This window comes from Labeo rohita, chromosome 22 (genome assembly GCF_022985175.1).
Source record: "Labeo rohita strain BAU-BD-2019 chromosome 22, IGBB_LRoh.1.0, whole genome shotgun sequence".
NCBI lineage: Eukaryota > Metazoa > Chordata > Actinopteri > Cypriniformes > Cyprinidae > Labeo > Labeo rohita.
The window spans coordinates 12,733,099-12,750,684 of record NC_066890.1 but is presented as its reverse complement, the minus strand read 5'-3'; the positions used below and the strand labels follow the sequence as shown (position 1 = coordinate 12,750,684).

Here is a 17,586-nt window from a genome sequence, read left to right as displayed (position 1 = left end):
CACAGCTAAATGAAACTGCCAGACTGGTGTCAGGGAGAGTCCTCACAGTACAGATCAGACAGTGCCCACCAATGGCTGGAAAAGTCATTGCAGAAGTCTTACGTAAACAAAACAGAATAAATATAACAAGAGTCCAGCAGCTGTCACTGAATGAATTAACTGCTGTCTGTTCACTAATGGAGGAAGATGAGAAAGAGATGACTAGAACAAAAAATCCAACATGCAACTCAAATATCCCATTTAAATAGGATCAATATACAGTACATATGTTTGTGAGACTGAGCAAGACACATGGAGTAGTATATTCATGCTTAAAAAAAAAAAAAAAAAAAAAACAAGCAAAACTCACAGTTTATACTTACACATCATAACAGAGATCAGCACTCTCATAAAACCTGTCATTAAATATGAAGAAAGAAAATCCTACAATCATCATATGACCACAGTTTTTGTTATAAATGTTTGATTCAGTACAAAGCAACTGTTAAATGCTAATCTATTAATACATACATACTCACCTGTCTGAAAGGAAGCCATTGTTTTGACAGTCTGCTGTTATTTATCTTCATCTAAAAGGCATTTCAGGAGGGTGGGGTTAATTAGCTTTGCTGTTGCCTTCAGTTTGTTTTATTTTTGTGACACTTTTACTGCATTTATAAGTTTAAATGTTTTTTTTTTTTTTATAAATGAAGAGAGTATGAATCATTTATTGTCATAATTAAATAAAGAATGTAAGGAATCTTTAGTAGATATTACCAGTGTCAGGGGTAACGCATTACAAGTAAAGCCGTTTACGTAATCAGATTACTTTTCCAAGGAAATTGTAAAGTAACATGACAACATAAAATCTAATATACTTTTTTCAAATAAGTTATACAAGTTTTCCCATTTTATTTACTTCATTCTGAGGCTTAAATGTGAAAAAGCCCTTATAGCTGCCAAAAGTATGATTTTATATAATTGTTATTAAAAAAAATACATAAGCAAGCTCAGCTATGATGCCCTGCAAAGGCAAAAGACCTTAACTTCGATTTTGGTCAAAAATTAGTTATTGATATTTTTGGGACATTCAAGACATCCTTTATCATGTGTATAAGTATCTTGAGTCAATTTAGTTGTTTTTTCGAGAAAATAATGAATTGTCTTAACAGTAACTTCAAAAACCCCTGGAGAAACCAAGGCAGAGCACCTTATATCACCAGTTACCCCTCTTTGACTTTGTTTGGAACGCTCAAATTGAGTTAGGGCGTTCTGCCTTTGTTTAGCTGTGTGTCAGTATAAAGTTACAATGCTGACTGGGAGTTATATGGTGTTTTGCCTTTGTTTTACTGTCCATTAAAGTCTGCCGTGTTTTAATTACAGTGTAACTTGTATACTTTTATACATCTGATCTGTCACTGAAGCATTAGAAAAACGAATTGGATAGATAGCGATCGACCAGACAGCTCCATATAATAACGCACTGTACAGAGATATTTTGGCAACAATATGTAAATGTGAATAATCTTTAAAGAAGTTTTTTTTTTTTTTTTTTTACTTTTTATAATGCAGATTAATCAGCAGGCTGTTACTTCTAGTTGGACGCGTGTGGAATCGAATTCTGTAGCATGTAGCATGATCAATTATAAAATCAGTAGGCTACGAAAAGTTTGCAATTAAATTCATATCCTACCTTTTCTTGTAACCCAATAAAATAAATCCACAAGCATTCTGGTCATTCCTGTCTGCTGGCATTCACATCAATCCACAAGTGTTCTTTTAGGTTAGGCTGTTTCATTCAAGTCAATATAAAAACTACTATGCTATGTCTAGCGTTCTCTTACATTACGGAGCATAGCAAACTGTGGTACAAGTACCAGTAGTGGTACTCAGGCTCCCTCTAGTGGTACACAGAGGAAGTTACCGCATTTTGCTTTGGTATGACTTCTCACTTTTTGCAGACACATGCAAAGGCAGAGTACGCTAATTTCGAAATAGGGGTAAAAATCAAGTTTGGGCTCACAATTTTTTAATGTAGATAATTTTCATTGCTAAAACATCTAATTGCCAAATTTACAGTGTCCTACCTATAATTAATTTGGCTGGACAAATAAAAAACGTCAAAAAAGTCATTTTTCTCAAGCGAGTTAAGGTCTTTTGCCTTTGTAGGGCAGCATGGTGATAAAGGTAATGCAAAAGTAACACATTACTTTCCATAAAAGCAATTAAGTAACAGAATCAGTTACTTTTTTTATGGACTAATGCACTATTTTGAAAAGTAACTTTCCCTGTCAGTGCTGACTTGTGGGCAGTGCACCGACACATGGTGCAGATGCCCCTTGGGTGTCCCGAAATTGAATCCCGCTTCATGGAACTTTCCCAATCCCGCCCCCTCTCTTTCCCAATTACTTCCTGTCATATCTCTACTGTCCTTTCAAAGAAAAAATGGAAAAACGCCCTGAAAAAAGTAACTTTCCCCAACACTGAATAGTACAAGTGACAGAAGCAATCTTACATGTATCATCTTATAACCACAAACAGATTCCCAAAAACATCACACATGAAAATTGGTGTACATTGGCAAATTCTCTGGAGTAATTCATAAAGATTTAAACATCCTTAAATGTGTCAAAGGACTTACAGTAAGAGCCCAAATTACTATAACTACACACAAATCATAGTCTATGATCGCATCACAGTCCAGCACATGCTGCAGTCTAAGCAGAAAAATCTTACCTGATGTGAGCTGATAAACAGTGATCCTCACTCGACACAACTGACTGCTTAACTATTAAAATATCTGTGCGTGTTGAGATGTTTATAGAGATATTATCAGTCCATCATTCTGACAAGGAAATATGAGCCACTGTTTCCTCCTTAATGGTATAGTTCATTAAAAAATGAAAATCAGCCCATTGTGTACTCACCCTTCAGGCATCCTAGGTTTATGTGACTTTGTATATGAAGGAATATACATCTAGGTCATATACACATAGGACGCCTGGAGGGTGAGTAAACAATGGGCTAATTTTTATTTTTGGGTGAACTGCCCATTCAAATTCAAATACAATGGATGCATGGAAAACTCACATATGCAGTTCTTTGTCAGTTACTTTTTCAAAAAAAAAAAGTAAGTAACTTTTGCCTCCTAGCAGGAATATTATACTTGAGTATCTAATAATGTCACCTTCATGTAATCATATGTAATTCCCTATCAGGTTTTATCAGTTTTAACCCAAGGAATCCAGCTGCTGAATATTGATCATTAGGTTTTTTCTCAGCTTTCCATGACCTGTCATTACAATCCCAGCACTGACTTCTTAAAATGTATCCAGTTATGTAACTAGGTTTCAAAATGTAGCTATTATATGGTGTTGTTTATTGTTTATGTAAACTTCATACCAAAGAGCATTAAATAGTACGGAAAACCTGAACTAGACCTGAATTAAAGCAAAATGCAGTCCAGTCATTCATGTGCCACCACATACAAGCTACTGGACAATACAGACTTATTTTGAAGTAGAGACATTAAATGTTCATATAGTGATATTTATAGATAAATTTACTACACCTGTAAAACCCTTACACTTAAAAGTATACTTTGCCATACTGTATGAGGCATACAAATATTTACAATAATAAATTGTTTAAATTACTTTTGTTCCATGCTTGACTTTTATATTAAATAATATATTTTATATTCGATTTCTTTTATTTTTTGGAAGAGTGTGAACATATTTTCACCCTACACCAAGACAACTTTACATAGGCGACAGTAAATATTTAGAAGAGTTAATGAGCTTTACCTCAATAGTATCAACATCTGCAATATTAAGAAACTTGTGTGACGTGGTTTTCTATTATTTGCAGTAAGGATCTAAGACTATGACATATAACATCCAAAAACATTGATTTTCTTATATAAAATCAGCTTAATGGCAGTTCATCAGTACTTTCTGTTTTTTGAACCTGATGCTGTAGTCTCAGTGTCCTCAGGTAATGGTAGTGTCAGAGGATAAATGTGTGAAAGTTGTCTGTGGTGGTGAGGTGGAAATGGGTTTCTGATAGAATAAGAAAACCATGTGTTTTTAAGTGTGAACACTAGATGGCACTACACCACACTAGATGACGATCTTTTAGGATCTTTTAAAAAGGATTCCTAAAGTGTCCTGGCTCACACTACAGGATTTTTGTTGCGGGTTGTGAAAGTACTAATGTAATCATAGCCCTCATCATCCCGATTTAAAATCCTAAATATCAAACACATTTGATATGATTGGGGTGGCCCCGATTTGTGTGAGAGCAGATCGGGAGGTGCAAGATTTGATCTGTGAACGTCTCACATTACCAGATAATCCATGCCGAACATTGGGACTGATGGAGGTGCTCGACAAGATTTTTGCTCCGATTCTCGGGAGGGGAAAATCGGGGCAAAATCGGGCTAAAAATCCTGTAGCCTGGCTTTAAGGAGGAATCATTTAAGGTTTTAAGGACAGTCTTTTAAGGAGGATTCCTTCCCCTGTGGTCATTCAACTACTGAAAGTGCCAGAGCAAATTTTCTGAGAATATTTCAGTGACATTGTTGCAAATGTCATTCTGCAAGTGCAGCTTATGTAAGGACCCCTTATACAAAGCAGACGAACACAGTGAGTGCATTGCCTGTCTGGGTTCCACCCACTCAGAGGCTGCACTCACTGAGGCTTCATGTTCTCATTGTAAGGGCAAGAGTCTCACCTACCATCTCTTGCAGATTGCCTTTTGTTATGAAGGCAATCCTCCCCACTCTGCTTTCCCATTTTCTTTCTCTCCTAAGAGAAAGAAACAGTGGAGAAGTGGCACTCATCTATCAGGCTTGAGTGATGTCAAGTCGGTTTAGTGCCCGCACACTTCACTCTCCCCGCAGCGTCTCATCCCACCGGTGTTTCAAACATGAGGATCAGCTCCCTTGTCGGCTGAGAGCGACTTGAGGTGCTTCGGTGCTTCTGAGCAGAAGGTGGCCATCGAAAACTCTGGACTTTTTGGACTCTGAGCTGATCCGAATTCTTATGAGAGCTGTGGAGAAACTCTGTCTTGAGTGGATGGCCCCGGAAAAGCTCGTCTCCAGTCTCCTTAACGAGTGTTTTTTTAAGCCAAACTTCTCTGCGACATGGAGGAGTCTGGCTGAGATCAGTGGTCTGGCACTTAGACTCCTAAAAACACCTTTGCTCATAAGCAAATAAGTGCTCGCACAAACATGATTTATTTTCCACTCAAGTCAAGGCTGGGGTAATATACAGCATATCTTCTGGGACAATATGGTAGGTGTTGTTGTGATGATGTGCGATTTGACATTATCAAGTAGGCTATATCATCAAATTACACACAGAGTGCACACACATTGATTTATTAGTCTATTAAAACTCAAAATTCAAGGCATTCGAAATGGTAGATGGCAGAAATGTTTCTGTATGCTTTTTATATTTATATAATTTAATATAGTTAATTGAATCTGTATCACAGAAAGACTACTATTTTTCTGTAGATTTCAGCATGATAACACATTTAATTAATTATTTTATACAAGTTCAGTAAAGCAATAAGTGATTTATATTTTAGAAATAATATTGCTTGTTTTTGCTCAATTTTGCCAGTGAAAATAGTTCCAAACAAAGATCACAGCACTGTTTTGAGTCTCTAAGCAATGGACGGTGTTTACTTACTGAATGAATCAGCTTATTGATGTTCTGTTCTTGAATGAATCAGCCATTTGAATAAAACAGTTGAATCTCAATGACTCGTTAACAGTCACTTGCTGCCACCTACTGGAGATTTTAATGTCACATCTGAGATTTTTTTTTTTTTTTTTTTAATTGTTTCAAATATTAGTATTCAACGTTTTATGTTAAAAACAAAAGATTAGGCCTGTTTATGTATCTGCAACTGCAGTTTAAATGCATTCTTGTCCACTCTAAGATACATTAAACTGTAACTACATCTAAATGCTATTTCAGATGCTGATTCCAGAAATGTTTTCTTATGTTGGAATGCAGAGATGGCAAAAGTGCACACATCCTTCACTCACTTTTTTACTTAAATTAAAGTAAAAAAGTATGGTTTCAGACACATACTTAAGTAAAAAGTACTCATTACTTCTACCTGTTTTAGTGTCACGCTGGTATCTGGACCTCACATCATATTGACACATTTTAATACAAAATAACTTACATTTGTTAGCTAATGAATGTATCAAGCAACAGAGCCAGACTGGGACAAAATTTCAGGCCGGGAAATCTCATACTCATCCAGGGTATCCCATACACCCACAACAAATTCTGAAACCATGGACAACCCTATTTTTTATTTATTTATTTAGTATGGCCATTACATTTACATAAATGTTTAAAACCTTAGGCTGGGGCTGTGCAAAATAAGAAAAAGGCTCTCTCTTCAACTTCCATTTTCCAGTCTCTTCATTTTCTCTGCATCTCACCTTGTGTGTTTTCTTTTTTCAGTCATTTTCTAGTACCTGTCACTTTTCCCATCAGCCATTTACTGTTATGAGCAGAACTGTCTCCACCTTGTTGCAAATTCATAGTTTCACATTTTTCTCTTATCAAAATTAACCGCGGTTTATTACAGTAAAAGTATAGTAACCATGTTTTTTGTTTTGTTTTGTTGGCGGATTGATTACAATTTAACTACAACCATAGTTTTACTACACATAAACAAAGTATTTGTACTTTGTTACTTCCCATCTCTGTTGGAATGGAAGAAAACTAAGTAAAAAAAAAAAAAAAAGCAAGAAATGAAGAATAGATTGATAATCAATCCAACCATAAGTTTTCTGACTCCCAGAAAGCAGGCCTCCTTTCTGGGAACAGTTATAGACTTAGTTCAAATGCAAGCTTGGATTTTGCCAGAACACTCCCAGAATATACAGCATGTGGCGTGTCATTCAAACTAGGGACTACATGTCCCCTCAGAAGTTTCAGAAGATGCTCAGTCTCATGGTGGCTGCCTCCTCAGTTATTCCTCTAGGCCTGCTTCACAAGTGGCCCCTCCAGTGTTAAAACTACCTTCCCACGCCAGGACCGACATCATCAACCATCAAGGTAACCCATCGCTGCATCAAAGCTGTGGCCCCTTGGACAACTCCTTGCCTGTTTTACCAAGCGTGCAGTTAGGAATGATTTCCAGGAGGAAGATGGTCATGACGGATGCCTCCAGCTCAGGTTGGGGCGCTTTGTACAAGGGCAATCCGGCATTCAGCTCCTGGTCAATCCCCAAACAACGTCTGCACATCAACTGCCTAAACCTTCCTGCCAGCCTTAAAAGGGCACCATGTCTTTGTCCATTCAGACAAAATGACTGTAGTAGCCTATATCAATCGCCAAGGCAGACTCAGCGTCTTCTGCTTTGGGCACAGAGCAAACTCCTCTCACAACGAGTGGTTCAAGTGCCGGACGAACTGAACCAGGGAGCAGACATGCTGTCCAGAGACAATGTCGCTCCAGGAGAATGGAGGCTACATCCCCAGTCGGTTTCATATAATTTGGTCAGTCTTTGGCAAGGCAGAGGTGGACCTCTTCGCCTCCAAAGACAACTGTCACTGCCCAACCTATTTCTCAATGCAGCGATATGCTCTGACCCAAGATTAGCCCAACACCCGTCTTAATGCCTTCCCTCCAATCGCTCTGCTTCCTCGGGGTGAGGGGAAAAAATGTTCTGTCCTCCTTGTGGCCCCACTCTGGAGGAACCAAGTTTAGTTTCCAGAGATGATCTAGCTGCTGTTGGCAGCCCCATGGTCAATAGGAGACCTTCTATCACAAGCGCAGATCAAAATTTGGCCCCCCCAGTCAGTTGTGGAGCCTCCATGTCTGGCCCCAAGAGTCACTTCCACCATTTCAGAGGCTAGAGCTTCGTCTGCAAGATGTCTTTATGCATTTAAGTGGCCAGTGACCGGTGTTCAGCAAAAAAACCATTACCTAAATTCTTGTGATGTGTCCTATGTACTAACCTTTCTTCAGGAGTTGGATAAGGGGCGCACCCCCTCCACGCTCAAAGTCTATGTAGCAGCCATCTTGGCAAATCATTCTCTCCTTGGTCAATTCAAATTCAATTCAATTCAGATTTATTTGTATAGCGCTTTTCACGATACATATGGTTGCAAAGCAACTTTACACCAAATTAAAGTTTTTACAATATATTTAGTAGTAGCTTACTAGTGGTGACTATGTCAAGTTGATGTACATATGACAGAGGTGTATGGTAAAGATCAATTAATGACGTAATCAGACAGACAAAAAACACCATAAATTAATAGCAAAATTCGGTAGTGCTGTATTGTTGTTTCAGGGTTGGCATCATCTGCGGTCCTCTGAGGGGTTGGCATCATCTCTTTTTAAGTGTTCTGGATCCACACTGGAGCTTGTGAGTTCCTAGTTACCACAGGATGTCAGTTCCATGACAGAGAGCAAATAGGAACATAATTAGCGTAGCTGCTGTTTAAAGCAAGCAAAGAAAGATTTGTTTAACCAGAGCTAAAAGATTAATAATCAGCATTTGATCAGATATAACTGCAGGAAAAGTTTATGAAATGCATTATTTGAATGCTTGGCTAAAAAGATGTGTCTTTAACCATCAAAGACCGAGACAGCTGCCTGCTGTTGAGCCACTAATCCAATCCGTATGATTCAAGCGATATAGGCGATTTCAGCGATATAACGTGTATATTTTGGACATTCACAGGCTCTGTAGTGAATGTAATTACATTACATACATATTTTGACAGCGTTGATTTGTCAAAAAGAAGCAATTGTTGTTGAAACTTAGTTCCTCCCCCATGCCCAGATTGGTGCAAAGTGTCATCTAGTCAGCCAATAAACATATACATTTCTATGTGAATTACTAATCAGCATGTTTATTTAGAAATTTAACCAGAGACCGGGTGAAAGTCAGAGCTATTTGCATGCAGGGATATCACAGATAAACACGTTAAGGTTTTGCATGAATAAATTCTCCACAACATGACTCGACAACACAAACACAAATGGCAAAACAGTGGTACACATCGGATGAGGCATTAGAGTTGATTTTTTTCAAACGAGTTGCTTGGCGATGTTCTGGTGGAATCAACAGTCCATTGGTGTAACAGTCAGTTTTTTAATGATACAGCTGTCAGAATAATCTGCAATAACACCAATATAAATTCAGGAGGAGGAGCAGTCTAAAGGAAAGAAGTTTGTGTGGGAATAGCTGAAGCCTGACACATTCCTGAAATATGTAGGCCTTATGATTTATATGGCACTTCTGAAACTGCCAAAAGTTAGAGACTACTGGAGGAAGGGATCACACCTTAGCATACACTTTCCTGCTTCTGTGATTACCAGAGACAGATTCATGGAAATAAGCAGAACTGTTTACATGAGTAACCCTGAACATGACATCGAAAATGACTGGGAAAAGGGAACCCCAGATTATGACCCCCTCCAGAGTCTCCAGCCTCTTTAAACCACAATAAAAAATGCATGCAAGGCACTGTGGCAGCCAAGGAAGCAAATTGCCATAGATGAAAGAATGGTGGCTACGAAAGCCAAAATTGGACAAGTGGGGCGTGAAGTTGTTTGTGCTTGCAGACTCCAGCAATGGGTACACCAGTGATTTTGCCATCTACACTGGAAAGAAAACACATTTTTGAGGGCATTTTTCTTAAAATTCTGGAAAATGTATTTATTCTCAGACAAAACAAATGTAAAATTGGAATTTTACGTGACATAGATTGAAACTCCAGGTTCTCCTGTTTAAAATGATATATGACACTTGATGAGAGATGCTTGACCAATACCCTTGTATAATGAGTTACAGTAATCAAGTCTTGATGATATAAGAGCATGGACCACAATTTCAAGACTCTTAAATGTCAGACATGATTTCACCTTGACGAAATTCCTTGAATGAAAAAAACTTGACTTTACTACATGACTGATCTGAGTATTCAACTTCAGAGAGCTATCAATATAAAAACTCTTTAACACACAATGACAATGGTCCAAAATTTAACCCTGATACACCCCTGGCTCCTCTGGGGCCAAACACTACAATCTCTGACTTGTTTTCATTGAGGTATAAAAAATTGGAGGCAGAGGCAAGACTTAAGATGTTCTACACTATTTCCATTTACTAATGGTAAATAAACTTGCAAATTATCTGCATAGCAGTGGAACGCAATATCATACTTCCTAAAAATGTCTCCTAACTGGAGCATATGCAATGAAAAACGCGTGGGAGCCAAAATAGAGCCTTGTGGCATGCCACATGTAAGCGATATCGAGGTCGATGTATAAGTGCCGTATCTCACTAGGGCTGTTCGATTCCGAAAATTTTGGAATCGAGTCCGATTCCGATTCCTGGTTCTGGAATCGATGGGATTCGATTCCAAGAATCGATTCCTCACTGTTGTTTTCGATTCTTCTTCGATTCTTGTTTTTTTAGATTGGAGGAACCTAATTTCGCCATCACTGTAGGATATAAAAGTCTTAGAAAGTAACCTTTTCATAATATAAAGCTTTGTTGTTATAAATTATGATACATTTCTGTATTTAAATTATTTTTTTATCTGCGTTGCCCATGAAATTAGTCATAGCCCACAGCAGCGTACATGCGTTTATTGCATGAATGAAACAAGACGTGTACGGTTCAGCTGAATGATGTTACTTCAACCGTATGCGTTGCACAAAATTAACAAACTGTACCCTGAAACAAAATAACCAGAACATTAACAACAACATTGCTATAAGAGCTTGTGGTTTATCTGTCAGTCAGACGCTCACTCTCCGCCACTTATCTGTGCTCTCTGTGCTTTCAAAATGATCACAGGCTGATAGAAAGGTTAAAAATAGCATTTTTTAAGATGGAAATAGGATCAAGACCCTCAATCACGTCATGAACTATTCTTTTGTGCAGCGCTCATGTGGACAACATAAGCCAGTTCCACCGTAAAATAACTTCTGAATCATTTTTGAACTGGTTCATTAAAATGATCTATCCAAAAGAACCTTTTTTTTGGAAACGAATCAGACTTCTAATCACTATTAGCGAGCAAAGCTGCATCTTCAAACTCAGATATGTTCAGTACCGACTCCTTTCATTCAGTTTATTTTCGTGAATCGACGTTCAGCAACGTTTGATGACAGCAGCCAAGATATGCAGCCTTCGTATGATGCAGCCGTTCGTTTGAGAGGCGCCCATATAAGCTTTGTTTGAACTGAAAACGGCTCTGAATGGGGAGTCGATTCCCCCGACGGAATCGATTCCAACCTTTGGAATTCCAACCTTTTGAATTCTTTTTGGAATCAATTCCCAGGCCTATATCTCACTGCCATGCTGCTAGCAGTTAAGTATGACCTAAACCAATTTGAAACCTGCCCTTGAATCCCTACGTACTCTTTCAGCCACGAAAGCAGCACCATATGATCTACTGTGTCAAAGGCTGCTGTTAGATCTAATAACACTAATACGGCTGAATCTCCAGCATCCACAGTCATCAGTAAATCATTAAAACTTTTACAAGGGCTGTCTCCATAGAATGATGCTTCTTGAAACTTCTTGAAAGGCCTGTTTCAACATGCTGGGAAAAACACCTGTATCTAGACTTGTGTTTGCATTCTGAAGAATACTAGGTCCAATAACCTCAAAGTTTTCTTTTAAAAACCATGGAGGAACCATATCAATGGCTGATCCAGTAGGTTTTAGCCTGCTTACAAATTCACAAAGCTGCTGAAACGTAATAAGTTCAAATTTATTAAAAGTTACATCTGTGTGACACAGCCTAAAAAGTCACAACTCATTTGTGGGGTAATCTCTCTGAGTTTTAAACGAATTAAGAAATTCTCACACATAGTAGGGGAAGGGTCTAAATTGAATATAATTTTTTTCTGTTAGCTCAACAAAATACTTAGATTTGGCTGATCATCTGAGTCCTTCGAATGTTTTTAATGCCTCCTTAAAAATATCATAATAAATTTGTAACTTATTTTTTCCCGCTTTCTTTCTGCCTGCCTACAAACTTGTCTAAGATTTCTTATCTCATCATTTAACCATGGATCAGATCTAACTTTATGCTGCTTAGTTTTTAAAGGAGCCACTGTATCTAACATCTTTACAAGCTGAATGCAACCAATGTAAATGCTCATCGACACCCATATTCTGAAGGGCAAAGTCAGACACTTTACACACCTCATTAAACCTAGTGACAAATTGTGAACAGGTCGTAGGTGAAAAACTACGAAAGCATTGCAAAGATTTCACAGGGTTAACAGAACAGCATGCAACAGGAATATTAAACAATGTATGTTTATGATCAAAAATTACATGTTCATTTAATTCTAAATCTTCAATAGATAGACCATATGTTAACACCAGATCTAAAGTATGGCCGTACATATGAGTCGGGCCATTAACTAATTGGGTTAGTTCAGAAGAATCGATCAAGTACACAGACTTTCACATATCATCCATTGCACTGATTACACACAAAGCTGCAACCAATCAAACACACTTTATAAGCCATGAACTTCCTCTTTAAAATCGCTGAGTATTGTTTAGCATTTATCACTTACATAGTGATAACTACATTACAGAGCCACTCCGAGTTTTCCTAGTTTCCTGAGTCTAGTTAAATCTTGTTCATAGTCTGTTTACCCGTGTCTTGATCACCTGTCTGTCTTGGATCTCTCTCTCATCTTGTTGTTTGGACTCTGTTTGCTCCTGGTCTGGATTTACCGCCTGTCTGTTGGATTACCCGTTTGCCTCATCCATCGGATTATGTTCGCTGTCTATTGACCCACACCTGTTTATCGGATTACTCGCTTGTCTCGCCTGTGCCATACCTGTTTGCTGATGTTTGACCCTGCCTGTTGTTTGACCATTTTTTTAAATAAAGCCCTGCATATGGATGTGCATCTGCATATAGAGCGGGACATAGCGACCATGCCTGTAATGGCAGGAAATTCTAGTATTCTGATTGCTTCTCCGGGGTCTCAACCCGCTTGTGAAATGGTGGCCACTCTCTGGAGAGCACTCACATAATGGCATAACCTCCAGAAATGGCAGCACCTGATTTTGAACTACCTGTCTGTCCAGCTCCAACCAGTGAGCCTGAGTGTGAGCAGTTTGTTAATCCAGTTTCAGTCAGTCTCCCAAAAGTTTCTGATTGTGTCTCAACTAATGTGTCTGATTTTGAACTCTCTGTCTTGCCTGTTTCTGTCAAGGAATCTAAGCCTGAGCTATCTGTTGGTCCTGTTGTAGTCACTGAGTCTGCTGTTGATCTCTTTATTCAGTTGCCACTAATGGATCCGAGTGTGAATTGTCTGCCTGTCCATTTTCAATGTGTCTAGCTGTCAAACCAACCAGTCTTTACCAATGATTCCAGTGTTGATGCTGAACTGACGCCTGTCTGTAATTTCAAGTAACGTATCTGATATTGAACTGTCTGTCCAGCTACTCTGTCTGAATCTCTTGTCACAGTGTGAACACATGTGAGGTTACTCTCCAGTGTGAATCCTCTTCTGTGTTTTCAGCCCTCCTGGCGAAATGAATCTCTTGTCGCAGTGTGAACACATGTAAGTACAGTGCAGTGGTTCCCAACCACATTCTTGGAGACTCCCCAACACTGCATGTTTTCCAAAAGACACCTGATTCAGATGCTCAGCTCATTAGTAGAGACTCCAAGACCTGAAATGGATGTGCAAAACAAAAGAACATGGTTGGGAACCACTGGCCTAGTGTTTGTGTCATGTTGTGATTGGTTATTGTCTTGTCATGTGATTATCAGTTCTGCTGGCTGATTGGTTGTTCTTGTCATGACCTTCATTGTTTGATATAAGTAGCCCTCTTTTTGCCATTTTTCCTTGTCTAGCTTTGTTGTCCCTGTATAACTGTAGGTGAGTTTATGTCTGGCTGTCAAGTCGTCAAGTCTTTGTGTCATTGGTTATGTTTTGGATCTTGCTTATATTTCTGTTCAATAAATACTGCACTCGGGTTCTCTACAACTTGCCTTCAGTAGATTCATTATATTTATAGAATGGCTCGTAATCATAGTACATGCTTATTTATTGAAATGTTAACCTAATGTTGCGTTCCAGACAGCCTGGATATAATATATATATATATATATATATATATATATGTAATATAGAGAGGTGGTTGAAATCCAAGCACGTGTTGGAAGGGTGTGAGTCCAGTGGATGGTTTGCGCAGGGAATTCTGTGCATATTCTGCCCAAAACAGATATCTACTCCAATCTACCCGATTGCGATGATAGTTGGATCTTAGGAAGTAAGTGATTTCTTAATTGAAGCGTTCAGTTTGTCCAGTGGATTCAAGATGGTAGCCTGAAGTAAGGCTTATGTTGATGTCGAGGCATTTGAAGAAAGCTGCCCATACTCAGGAGGTGAACTGTGCGCCTGTGTCCGAGACAATATCTTCAGGGAGTCCAGAGAAACGGAAGACACAAAGCCTTTGCACAAAACCTCTGCTATACCTATGGCAGTGGGAAGTTTAGGTAATGGGATCAGATGACAGGACTTAGAAAAACATTCAGTGACAGTAAGAATGGTGGTATTGCCCCTGGAGTTGGCATGGTCGGTGATAAAAATCAATTGCAATGTGTGACCAGGGTCTCTGAGGACGGGCAGTGGCTGAAGCAAACCTGCAGGCAGCTGTTTGGAAGACTTAGTGGTGTTGCAGGTGACACAGTTCTTGATGAATGCAATGGTGTCAGTGCCAAGTGAGGGCCACCAGAATTTGTTGGTGCGAAGTTGGATGGATGCAGTTATTCCTGGATGTTTGGAGCAGGGAAGGTCATGAAGCTGTTGAATGACTTGGTTCCTCAAGAAAAGAGGGACAAAGGTCCTGCTGGGTGGGTATTCAGCAGGTATGGGATCTTTGCCCTGTGTCTCTGCAATTTCAGTCATGATGTCGCATTGCACTGGTGCCACAATGACAGTGGGCGGTAAGATAGGATTAGGTGAGAGGGGTTGGTATGTGGACTCAAACTGACGAGAAAGTGCATTTGCTTTGGTGTTTTTGGAACCTGGATGATAACTTACTGTGAATTGAAACTGTGTGAAGAAAAGAGCCCACCTGGCCTGCCTGTGATTGAGTCTTTTTGCAGAGCAGAGATACTCCAGATTGCGAAGAACAGTGAGAACTGAGAAGGGAAATTTGGCTCCCTCAAGCCAATGTTGCCACTCTTCAAAGGCCGCCTTCCTTGCCAATAGCTCACGGTTCCATCATAATTCTGTTCTGCTTGGTAAAGCTTTCGAGAGAAGTAGGCACAGGGGAAGAGTTTGGGTGGGTGTTGCAAAAGGACTGCCCTAAAGCCTGTGCTGGAGGCATCGATCTCCACTACAAACCCACGTTCAGCATCAGAGTAATGCAGTATGGGTGCAGTGGAGAAACGTTCTTTGAGGTGGTTAAAGGCTTTGTTAGCTGCTGGTGACCAAGATAAGCAACTTCCCTTCCTCTTAATCATAGAAGTTACAGAGGCTACGATGGAGCTAAAGTCTCTGCTGAATCGTCTGTAAAAGTTTGCAAATCTAAGGAACCTCTGCATCTCCTTGACAGTCGTAGGTCGGGGCCAGTTCAAGACAGCTTGCACTTTACGATCATCAATCGCCACTCCCTCTGGACTAACCACATATCCAAAGAACGAGGTCTGGTGAAACTCACTTCTCTGCTTAAGCATATAACTGGTGGAAGATCAGACATTGTAGAATGGCTCGGACATGGCTAATGTGTGTCTCAAGAGAGTCCGAGTAAATGAGAATATCATCCATGTAGATGATGACCCACATACATTTTCTATGAATGCTTGGAAAACTGAGGGACTGTTGACAAGCCCGAACGGCCTAACCAGATGCTCATAGTGCCCAGACGTGGTGGAGAAGGCCATCTTTCACTCATCCCCCTCTCTGATTTGAATCAAACTGTAAGCATTGCGAAGATCGAGCTTAGTGAAGTTTTTGGCAGAACGGAGCTGTTCAAGAGCTGGCGGAACAGGTAGAGGGTACTAAAACTTGACAGTTATTTCATTTAGACCCTTATAGTCACTACAAGGCCAAGACTGCTATCTTTTTTCTTGACAAAGAAGAATCCAGCAGACGCAGGAGATGTGGATGGAAAACACCTATATTAACTTTTAAGTTAATAGAGGTGCAACAGCAGGTTCATATATGTTTTCAATGCAGAGTGCAAATGGCTGTGCATTTACAGTATTTGTGTTGTTAACTCAATGGGAGTGAAATTAAACTGTCTGAACCATTTGAACCCGAAGTTGACTCTCTCCCCTCCCCCCCCTCCACACCGTAGCGCACCACGCCCACTTTTGCAGCATTTTTCAAAAGTGTGGTGAGAACTAATCAGTGCTGAAACAGGGGGGTTTCATGACCCTTTAAGAGATCATCTGAGCATCCAGTCTGTGCACCTAGTGTGCAAAAATTCAAAGCAAACTCCGCTGCTGTACTTTCTGCCAAGAGACATCGGTAAAAAGTCTGTAGACTGCTGCTGGATCGAGGGCTGGCGAAGTCTTCTGTAATGATGAGTTAACGAAGTGAGGATCCATTTGCAGCTTTTTAATAAGTGTAAACACAGAAGTACAGGCGTGGTCAATCAACAGCAAACAGGGTTATCAGAGACAAGAGAAACAGTCCAGGGTCAAACACAGTAATCCAACAGAGAAGTCAGTAATGCTCAGAGAAGTCAGTAATGCTCAGAGATGTCAGCCGGGCAAGACAACAGTTCGCAAAGAGTGAGGGAGAGACAGAGGCTTAAATAGTCCCGGTAACAAGCAGCAGATGGGCTCGTAATCAGTGCCACGTACGGGGTGATGGGAAATGGAGTTTAAGGAGAAAGTCAATACTTTGGTGATGGCGACCTCTGGTGACGATCAGGGGGAACCACAGAGGTTGGATTTGTTACATATATAATATCTGTAAAGACATTATTTTTGGGTCCAATACATGGCTGGTTTTCGTGCATGTCAGCAAGTCATTGACAGATTTTTTTTGTGCATTTGTATTTGTTTTTTATTTTCTGCCATTTTTATATATTTTATCTATACATTCATTAAAAAAAGAGTGATAAAGTGTACAATAAAGTACAATCAAAAATTGATTGTACTTTAATTATAATCACATTGTACTTGAATAAAGTTAAAGGCGTAATCTGCCGATTGTCCTGCAGGTGACATCATCATTCTGTTTCCTTAGGCCTCAATCAGACAGAACACATTTTTTCAGTAAGAGGCACCTTTTTTGAATTGTATCTATTGGCAGTAAGTATTGTGTGCGCTGTTTATGCGCCCTGGGCGCCTCGCATTTTAGCCGCCTTCTGCACCTCGCGTTTTTGCAGGAACACTCTGAGCACCTGAAGTTGAAAAAAAAGCCAAAAAAAAAAGTTAGTTAATTAATTAATTAATTAATTTTGGCAGCCATTTTTTTAGCCTCAAATGTACATTTCAGTTATCATATTTAGTCAACCTTTAGTCCTGTTTTTTAGTCAAGTTTAAGTCAACAAAATGTATGAGCATTTTATTCAGGTATAACAATTATTTCAAAATTATAATCGTAA

The 17,586-nt window shown here is 39.4% G+C and overlaps 1 pseudogene; it reads right to left on the bottom strand.

The window, feature by feature from the left end:
* Positions 1–14,930, bottom strand: part of LOC127154191 (adhesion G protein-coupled receptor L3-like) — a 33,160-nt pseudogene extending 18,230 nt beyond the window's left edge.
* Between the last annotated feature and the right edge of the window lie 2,656 nt (positions 14,931–17,586).